The 11,272-nt window shown below is 33.8% G+C and overlaps 1 pseudogene; it reads right to left on the bottom strand.

The window, feature by feature from the left end:
• Window positions 1-10,230: 10,230 nt before the first annotated feature.
• Window positions 10,231-11,003, bottom strand: LOC101426674 (bisphosphoglycerate mutase-like; annotated as a pseudogene).
• Window positions 11,004-11,272: the final 269 nt, after the last annotated feature.

Genomic DNA, 11,272 nt, shown 5'->3' with positions numbered 1-11,272 from the left:
TGCGTCATCTTGTTGCGTCAGTTCTTCGTGTGTGCGGTGCCAATCCTGGGCAGGCTGCACTTTCTCTGGCGCTGGGCAGCTCTCCTTACAGGGCACACTCCTTGCGCGTGGGGCTCCCCTAGGCGGGGGACACCCCTGTGTGGCAGGGCACTCCTTGCGCGCATCAGCACTGCGCATGGGCCAGCTCCACTCGGGTCAAGAAAGCCCGGGGTTTGAACTGCGGACCTCCCATGTGGTAGACAGTCGCATGCCCTAACCACTGGGCCAAGTCCACTGCCCCTGTATTTTGCTGCTTTTGGACATCTTCATAATCCTTGTGTCTGTTGTGTATTTTAGGTAGTTAACTATGTAATCATATAGAATAAATTTCTTAAAGAAAAATGACTGTCACATGTGATCTACAAATGTGTGACAACAATTTCTACTGGAGACCATATGAGCAAGAATTTAGATAGAGCATGTAGAGTCCAATGTGGTATAAATACCCATATGTATTCTTTTTATTATAAAATTTAGTGTACATACTAGGAGTGCTTAAAGATAAAAAAAGTAAATGAATGTCCATGAATGCATCATGCAGGCAAAGAAGAGAACAGAAGCCTCCATTATGTACTCTCCCTGCTTCTTCTGCCTAGAAAATTTTGATTAATCATTTCTTTGTTCTTTATAGTTTTACTTAGTGAGTATGTAACTCTAAATAATATCTTGTTAATTTTCTCTGATTTTGAATTTCGTATAAATGATTAAGATTGTACTATTCTTCAATTTGTTGATACATTCAAAATACTTTTTTTTATATTTATCCTTGTTGGTGCATGTGCCTATAGTTCATTAATATTTACTATTGTTTATAGTCTTTTATCAAATAAACACTTCACTATCTAACCATTTATTTTACTGTTGATGAACATTTCTTCAAGTATTTTAAATACAATGCTGATATGAATATTTTTCTATGTCTCTAAAGCACAAGAGTAAGATATTCTCTTATCTGTGTATTGTATATTTCTTTGTATTGTGAAGTATGAACATTTAAAAATTTGCTACCCAATGTCAAGCTGCTTTTTCAAGTAGATATAGTAATTTATTCTCCCACAGTCAGTGGTGATAGCTCCCTATGTCCTACAAACTTGCTACTACTTTGCATTGTCTGATTTTCATCATTTTTGCTTAGCAGTGGTGTATGAAACTATAACTCATTGTGGTTAACTTGTATTCCGGATTATAGTGATTTCAAATACCATTGTACATGGATATGAATTGTTTTTGAGTCTTTCTTGATAAACTTACTGTTTATTTCTTTTGTCCCTTCTGATTTTGCTTCAGTAGTTCTCAGTAGAACTGAGATACTGCATTTCTAACAAGCTTACAAATACTGCTCTTATTACTGTTGGTGGAAATTTGCAGACCACGGTTTGAGAAGCCAGGTATTAGATAATACTAGGGCATAATTCTTAAGTTATGACAATAACTGAGATATGACAATTTCATTGTGATTATTTAATTAATTGATCATTTTAAAGAATATTGCTTTATATACTTAGAAATACAAACCAAAATGCATAGTTTTGAAATTAAAGATGTTGAAATTTGCTTTAAAATAATTCAACAAAAAAAGAAAAACAGAAAACTAATATAAGGAGCAAATGGGCAAACTTTGATAATTGTTGAATGTAACTGATGATGGGCATATGGAGGTCACTGCATAATTTTTTTCCTATTTTTACGTAATAAAAATCAAGGCAAAATTGTTCTTTTAAATGTATCAAATATTCTTAAGATAAAGCAACTTACATGCATCAAACCAAGATCAGTTAATGATTACCCCTGATAATATATATGTTGCATATACTTTATATCATTTATTTTAAAATAGCATCCAAAAAATACCAAGAGCTCTTGCTTGGAGAGGTAAAAGGACTACATAGAGAGTTGTTTGCAGGGTTATATTATGTTGTTATTATGTATGATGTAATAACAACAAAGCAAATAAAGCAAAAAAATACATGCAGAAAAATTTACATTTGATGAAACTCATCACTCATTTATAATAAAAAAAACACAACAACCCACCAAAATCTCAGTGAAGTAAATATAGAAGGGAACTCCCTATAGGTCATACAGAATAAGAGATATTTGAGAAAAATTTATAGCTAATAAAATATTTAAAGATGAAAAAACTGAATGTTCTTCTCCTATGATGGGAAGAAGGTAAAGATATAACTCTTATGTGAATGGAATGAGCTAAAAATGTAGATAAAAAAATTAGAACACACACACATGTTTAACTGAATCGTGAATTATCTCAATGATAATTCCATGGGAGTGGATGAGCTTTTCAAGAATTAAGGCTAAAAAAATTGAATATGAATTTCTTTCCCATCCTCACACCATTTTGTTAATTTTAACAAAAATTTACTTTAAATGACCTTAGTGACTTTGGGTTAGAGAAATAATTGTAAATAGGGCAAAGAAACCATGCAAAGTAAAAAAATAAAAATAAATAAATTGGATTTAGTCAAAATTTTAAAATTTGATGTTGAAAGGATGCCCTTAAAAATTAAAAATCAAGGCTCACACAGGGAAAATAATTACAAAAAATAGTTCTACTTGTAAGAACTTGTATTCAAAATTTATTTTAAAAGAATGAAATATTACCAGTTGTAAAGAGGTGTGATGTTCTCATGTATGTGACAACATGGATGAACCTTGCAGATATCATGGTGAATGAAATAAATGAAAACCAAAAGGACAAATATTGTATGAGCTCAATTGTAGGAAATAATTAGAATAGGCAAATTCATAGAGCCAGAAATGGCACTATAGGTTTTTAGGGGATTAGGATCAGGTCGGAAATGGGGAGTTAATGCATTTATTGTACAGAGGTTTTATTTGGATTGGTAGAAAAGGTTTTGTAATGGATAGTGGTGACAGTAGCATAACATTGTGAAAATAATTAACAGTACTGATTATCTATTTTAATGTGATTAAAAGGGAAAATTTCAGTTTTATATATATTGCTAGAATAAAAAAACCTACGAATTTACAACACAGTGAACCCTAGTGTAAAAAAAGTACTATGGCAAATAGTACAATTATAAATATGTTCTTTCATAAATCTTAATAAATGTACCATAGTAATATAAGATCTCGATAAGGTTGCATATTGGAACTCTGTATTTTATGCATGATTTTCTGTAAACCTACAACCTTTCTAATAAAAAAAAAAAGCACAAGAAGAAAAAATAAACACAAAAAAAGCAAACACTCTGTCTGAATTCAATACCAAGAAGACAGACAACCCAATTAGAACGTGGAGAAAATAGTTGAACAAATATTTATCCAAAGATAATATGAATTTCATAAAAACACAGGAAAAGATGTTCAACATCATTAGTCATTAGGGGAGTGCAAGTTAAAATCATGATGTGATGCTATTTAGAAAAGTTAAAATGAAAAAGTCTGACCATACCAAGTGTTAGTTAGGATGTGAATTGACAAACTCTTGTAGTAAATTTCTCTTGGGAATACAAACTGATATAGCCTCTTTGGAAAACAATTTGACTTTTATACAAATAAAGCAAATCAGAGGCAACTATAGAAAACCAACTTATTAATGTTAAATGTATTGTCAAGTAAATAGATCATTCTTCCTCTGATGTAGATTATGTGGTGACTCTGAATTTGAAATTCAGAATTCTGATAACACAGACATAAAAGAGGGTAGTTATTATTGTGGTTATAATTTTTAGATACTTAATGGTACATCTTGTAGAAAGATAATCTTATTACATAATGGTACATTGAGAATATTAAGTGATTTATACAATTACATTTTTTTGCTTCGTTTGCCAGATTCACAGCCCCTCTGACCCTTTCTGATTTCCATTGTACCTATAGTAGTGTAGGTGCTCAATAAATGTTCATTTAGTGAATTCTTTGTTAATATAATATAGTATATTCCATTAGCTTACAGTTTGGTCTGTTGGACTTTGGAAAGATCGTGAATCACTCAGGTTATGTGGCATACTTCTGTTTGATCCATTTGGTTTTGTTGTATAGTCTAATGCAACCATATTTTCAAGGTCTCTGTATCACTTCAATACTATGCTCTTTGCACAGCTTTATGAGAGAAGAACAAAAGATGTTTATTTGAAAAGTAGATCAAGTCATTTTAAACTTCATGTATTCCCTCATTTTTTCATTCCTCAAATGTGTACTGAGCTCCTGAAATGTGGCAGACACTCTGCTATCTCAGTATGACCATTCAAATAGATGTGTATCTGATTTCAACATATCATTCATAATTTTTGCCAGATTTTTTATTAATTTTTTTGTTAATGAAGTTGTAGGTTTACAGAAAAATCATGCATAAAATGGGTAGTTCCTATATACCACCTTATTATTAGCATCTTGCATTAGCAAGAAACATTTGTTATAATTCATGAAAGAACATTTTTATAATTGTACTATTAACTATAGTCCATTCTTTACAATAGGGTTCATTGTGCTGTACAATCCTATGTTTTATCTCTTAATTTTTGTTCTAGGGGAATGGATGTGGCTCAACCAACTGGGTTTCCATTACCATGTAGGAGGTCCACGGTTCAATGCCCAGGGCTTCCTGGTGAGGGTGAGCTGGCCCACGCGGAGTGCTAGCTCACATGGGAACGTGGTCCCGCACTGGAGTGCCGCCCTGCACGTGAATGCTGCCTGTCATGGGAAAGCCGCCCTATGCAGGAGTGCTGGCCGATGCAGAGCTGGCACAGCAAGATGACACAACAAGAGACACAGAGAAGAGAAAATAAGAAGACGTAGCAGAACAGTGACCTGAGGTGCAAGAGAGTAATCACCTCTCTCCCATATCAGAAGGTCCCAGGATCCGGTCCCAGAGCCACCTAATGAGAATACAAGCAGACACAGAAGAACATACAGCGAATGGACACAGAGAGGACATGGGCGGGGGGAATAAATAAATAAAATAAATCTTAAAAAAAAATTTTCTATTCTAGTAACATATATATAATCTAAAATTCCCCCTTTTAACCTCATTCATCTATACAATTCAGTGCTGATAACTATATTCACAAGGTTATGTTACCTTTGCTGTTATTCATTACCAAAACTTTACAGTCAACCTACAAAGAAATGCTACAATTTAAGCATTAACTCACCATTGCCTACACCCAACCCAGTCTCTTGTTATCTATATTCTAGTTTCTGCCTCTATGAATTTGCATGTCTAATTACCAGTGAAATCATACAATATTTATCCTTTTGTGCCAGGCATATTTCACTCTTCATGATGTCTTCAAGGTTCATCCATTTTATCACATGAATCAGAATTTCATTCCTTTGTGATTAATCATTATCAGATTTCTTTTTCTTTTTATTGTTCTGTTGAAATCTTTGACTTAATTTCAAGTCCTACCTTGTTTGCTTTAAGTTGGGATAGTAAAACATATTTTTTTCCAACTCATAATAATCACTTTTTAATCCAAGTTTGGAAATTGAGTTTCATTTTTCTAATGACATTGGTGAGAATCAAGATGTGCATTGCTTTTCACATGCCTTTGCTCATTTTTTCAGTGTATATCTTAGAACTAAACCTAAACTCTGTGTTTTGTTTGTATATGTTATAAAGACTTGGAAGGCCAAAAAAGCAGTAAGTACAATCAGTAACTGTAGGTTTCAATGATAAGTACTAAAACTTAGACATAATATATTATGTATTTAAATAAAACCCCAAGGGACTACTTGATAATTTATACCCTAAATCAATGAGTTCTATTACACACAAATCAATTTGTGTAAAGTGCAGAATGCCACTGGTTTTACACGTTTCTAAAACATTTGGATAAAAGAGAAATCTCAACCATCCATTCATTTCCATGCATCCCAAAGTTATTTTCATCACACATACAGGAAGTTGATGAAATTTATTTTTCTTTGTTTTATACTATAAAGATATGTTTGAATACAATTCATTAGATCTATGTGTTTCTAATTTTATAGTACAAATGTGAAAACATTCCTATGTGGAATAAAAGGATACATTTTGAAGATTTCAGTAATGCAGATGCAGGACCTATTAATAAAATCAGCATTTTCAGAAGTTCCTTTTGTAAATGTAGTTTCAGTCATATGTTTTAAGTCTGCTAAAATGTTTCAGTCTGGATCCTATTAATGTATATTTCAAGACACAGAACAAATTTAATTATTCTAATTAAATCTTGAATTCATCAGCATGTGTTATATACAAGTTACACCTTTATTAATGGTATCAAAATAGATAAAATGATTATATTAAAAATTCATTATTTTAGTTTATTCAAAAGGGATTTTGTTGATGTCCCACAATAAAAATTAAGTAAAAAATGTGTAATTAATTTCATGAATCCTATGTGCTTATTCACATCATTTACATTCTCTTTGCCAATTGTTCTATTAAAATAAAGCAAATAAATATGTTATAAAATTGCTAACAAAGACTTAACTTGAAATGAAGTAATTCCCAGTTCAGTTCTTAATCTTTAGTAAGAACTAAAATTTAACATTTATTTCTAACTTATGTAATTATTTTTCCATCCAAATTGACAAAATACGAAATATAAATATTCCTGATAGATGGATACTAGAGGTCTCCACCCAATATCAGTAAAAACAGATGTAAAATGGAGAATTTGCAATATCCATAATATTGCAGAAATTATTTTTTAAAAGTGATTTTTAATTTCCAAGTTTGAAATTTGAAAAAGGACAGATTAATCTTTAGGATTAACTTTTAATCTCCTATTTCAGGCTATGGGTATTTATCTAAAAGGCTTGAGTCTTACTTTTGACCTACTGAAGCATTTTGACCTAGAAACTGACCTGTTCATTCTCAGATTTGACCCTCCCTTTCACCACATCTCTTACCAGCAGGGTTCAAGTCAGAATGACAATGAATATCAAATTATTTCCTTTATTTTTCTCAATGAAAATTACTTTAAATTATGTATGAAATGACTACTCAATTTTTATATTTTTAGCCTCTAGTTTTATGTTCCTAAATATTATAAAACAATCCAGAGGAAGAAGAAAAATAGTAAGTCAATCCTAATTCCTATTAATAACTGATAAAACATTGATAGGTAAGGAATGCTAAAATCTGTAGCAAAATCAAGATAGGAACATCTCTAGACATTGTATTCATGATTACTATTGATTATGTGGGAAAGGTAGTATTTTTGGGGTAACAAGACAAGTGAAATTCTTGGAACAATGTAAATATTTTTAAAATTTCATTTGGAAATTGCATGATGTTTTTTAGTGATTTTCTTCATCAATTTTTCTTTTGGCATTTCCACAAGAAATCGACCAAACCAATCAACAGAAGAAATAATCCTAACACATAGGATGATCTATTTACTCATTCAACAAACATTTACTGGTGGCCTGCTATATGCATAGCATGTTTTCAAGAACTGAAAATATAACAATAAACTAAAACCAACAGAAGTCTATAGCTGAAGCATGCAATCTAATGGAGGGTCCTGAGTGAAGAGACTGCTTGGCACATGCGAGGAGTATAAAAGAGGCCTGAGCAGAGAGAATAGTAAGGAGAGAGGAACAAGATCGGAGAGGCAATCTAGTGAATATTTTATGGGCTTTGCAAAGTTCTTAATGAACTTTATTCATATCAAAGTTAATGATTTTAATACTTTGAACTGTATGCCATGAGAATACTGCTACAGGATTAAGTTGGGAAATGAGGATTACTGCAGTGCTCTCACCCAAATTCTCTTTCTGGCTTACTGAAAATTCCAAGAATTAGATTGCCAGTGTTCTGTTCGTGTCTCTGTTTTATTTCAAATGTATTGATAATTTGGCATAGGACTAATACTTATTACTTATTACATTTTAAGGCTTATATAAAGCAGAAAAAGTAGTTAATATGAAACATAGTTAAAATGATTAGGATAAAATTAAGAAGAGTAAATATAAGATTTGTATTTAATTTCAACAACAAATTGCATAATTTAGGAAAATTCTTTGGATAACAATTCAAGTAAAATTATCTGGCAGTTAATTGGAATGAAACCTTCTAAGGATGTGACTAATTAAAAATATCTCCCCTTTTCAAGAAGATGGTGCCAAAAGTGAAGAAGGAAGCCCCTGCCCATTCCAAAACTGAAGTCAAACAAAAGCTTTGAAAGCCAAGAAGGCAGTACTCAAAAGTATCTACAGCTACACTGTGTCTCAGAAGACAGCCCAATTTTCTTGGAAAAGCATCCGCAGGGGAAATAAGCTTGACCGCTATCATCAAATTTCCCTTGATTACTGAGTCAGCCATGAAGAAGATCGAAGACAACACCACACTTGAGTTCATTGTGGATGTCAAGGCCAACAAGCATCAGATCAAACAAGCTGTGAAGAAGCTATATGACACTGATATGGCCAAGGTCAACACCCTGATCAGGTTTGATGAAGAGAAGAAGGCATATTTGACTGGCTCCTGGCTATGATGCTTTGAATGTTGCCAACAAGATTGGGATCATCTAAACTGAATCCAGCTGGCTAATTCTAAATATAAGGTTTTTGACCATTTAAAAAACCAAAAAACAAAAGTAACAAAATCTCAAAATGTAGTATTAGGAAACTAGTATCCAGATCATGGGAAGGAACTGTCTCATGCACTTTTGTTGCATCTTCTGGGGTATTGTGTTCTATTCTTGAAACCACCATTTAGGAGGGACACTAATAAACTGGATCATACCAAAATGAGGATACAATGGAAATTCAAGATGATAAGGGATCAAGACACAATTTTCTAAACCATGAAGCATTTTAATATAACTCCATGCTCTTGCTCTTTCACTCTAACCATCCTGTCGCGAGCCTATTCTAAACATCATAATGGAAATGATCTTTTAAAACCATATGTCATTTTGTGTTGCAACTTTTTCCAAAATGATAGCTCCACACAGTCCTTACAAGGGTCTCCAAGTTGTATTCAAACACCACCTCCCCCATCACCTCTCTGATTTCTGTCTTTTATTATTTTCCTCCTTGCTCACTCTGTTTGGGTCACACTGGCTACTTTGCTGTTCCTTCAACCAATCAGGGCATGTTGCCTTTGCACTGGCCGATCTTTCCACCTAGAGCACTCTTCCCTCAGATAGTAACATGGCTAATTCCCCCATCTCTTTCATGTCCTTAATCAAATATCACTTCAATGAAGTCTCCCAAGTCACTCTACTCAAAAATGAATACTGCCACTAAAACTGCAACTCCATCCCCCTTATCCTGCATTTATTGTTTCCAGAAATCTTATCAACTTTTACAACCTGCATCTTTTACTTATTTGCTATGGTTGTTGTTTATTTTATCCATCTCTTTCTGAGTTCTATGGGAGCAAGGAATTTTATTTTATTTTTTTCTCATTCAGCCATAGAACTTTATATCTAAATCAATATTAAGTACTCAGAAATGAAAGCTCATAAAACAAAAACAAACAAAAGAGAACACAAACAGCTATGGCTGTCTATGTGCTGCTAATTCTAGTGGCCAATGAGGAATCCTAACATGTCAAACTAACAATGTCCCTGAGCTAAAGGCAAGTTAGAGTCTTCATTGTTGTCACTGGTGTTTGGGTTTTCTTGAAGAAACCTACCTGTGTCTTTCCCATTTAATGATCCTCTGGTCTTAACTGTCAAGCACTCCTTTTCCTAGAGGAAACTGACGGGTAATAAATACTTCAGTTTGTGATATATTCTTTAGTATCTCTCACTATTAGTTCAGAAAACCTCAGTAAATATAAGAGTGGACTCCTTAACTACTATGTGAGGTACAGTGCAAACTTTTCAGGATTTTTATCTGTTGTTCACGGCTATAACTTCAAGGTTGGAATAGTGCCTGAAAATGGTAAACAACTTAAATTTCACTTTCACTTATTACTCTCCTATCTCAGAAACTTATGATCTTGATCAAGATTTAGTGGTTACTAGTCTGGTTACTAAATCCAGCTGGGCTAGCAGGAGAGCTAACTCATAAGGCTTATGACAAAACCATTCAGGCATCCTAAAATCATTTTCTGAACCAGGATAAGTTACCTATACAAACTCTATCTCTCAGTCTACCTCTGGAAAAAGCAAATTCATTTTAAAGAGAAAGCAAGAGATCAGCATCCATAACATACTTCATACCACTCCTTTTGCACCTATTCCCAGCTAGCACTTGGGCAAATTTTTATTTTCCAGCTTGTTTCACTTTTCCTTGATCCTCTACTTTCTTAATGGCTGTTTGGATAACCTCTTGGTTACCCAGGAAGTGGTGAGGTCCAACAGCATGCAGGTTTTCACCCAGTTCCAGAAGAATGGGGACACCCTTAGGAAAGGTTAGGTTGATAATGTCTTCATCTGAGGTACCTTCCAGATGTTTCAGGAGTACCCTACTGCTATTTCCATGAACAGATATCAGAATGATTTTGGCACTTAGTACTTCAGGGGCAATACTTTCATCCCAATAGGGAGGGGTCTCTACAGAACATTCTTTAAGCTTTCACATCTTGGCAGTTGATCCACAGGCACATCACACACTTTATACCTCTGGTCGTTGTAGATTTCATGGTAGTGAGGATGAGACTCATCAATAGGATGTGTAGTCACATTGTGGCTTCTTCAGAGCCTCATGTGTTCTTCACCATGTTTCAAAGCCATTTTCTCCCTATTAAAAACAATTAAAGCTCCATAATGACACTCATTTACCCAGGAGCTTTCCATGAGAACCCATTCCTAACAGATCTCTTCCAGGATCAGTCAGGCTGTGTGGATGGACCTATTAAGGATGGATGTGAACACATGATGAAAGTAAAAATATAGTGTTTTCAGTTGCTTTCCACAGTTCTGAGGTTTCTCTATACCTTCACTGTTGAGTTTCCAGTCTACCTAGCTACAAAACCTGTTCTCCTTATTCCAAACATCCTCTTTATGTTTTAACATAGTAAGTTTATAGTTTGACATACTGACAGATGAGCTACCCTGACATTTTCAAATAGGCCAACATTTAATGATAACAATACATTATTGAAGAAGCTCGGCCACATAATGCCTCAGACAGCCAAGACAAATGAGTTCATTACTGCCTTCAACTTGTATTTATTCTTGCCATTGAGGCACCACCACCAAGTCAGAGTTCCTCTTAAGCTGCAGAACTGTGCCTCTCAGAGAAGGTCATCTGAGAAAGGGACACAAAGAAACCACCAGTAGCAGCACCAAGAGCAGCTCCCTGG

Source organism: Dasypus novemcinctus, chromosome 5, assembly GCF_030445035.2.
Source record: "Dasypus novemcinctus isolate mDasNov1 chromosome 5, mDasNov1.1.hap2, whole genome shotgun sequence".
In the NCBI taxonomy this organism is placed as follows: domain Eukaryota; kingdom Metazoa; phylum Chordata; class Mammalia; order Cingulata; family Dasypodidae; genus Dasypus; species Dasypus novemcinctus.
Note: the sequence above shows the minus strand (reverse complement) of the source record. Positions and strands in the feature narration are given on the sequence as shown.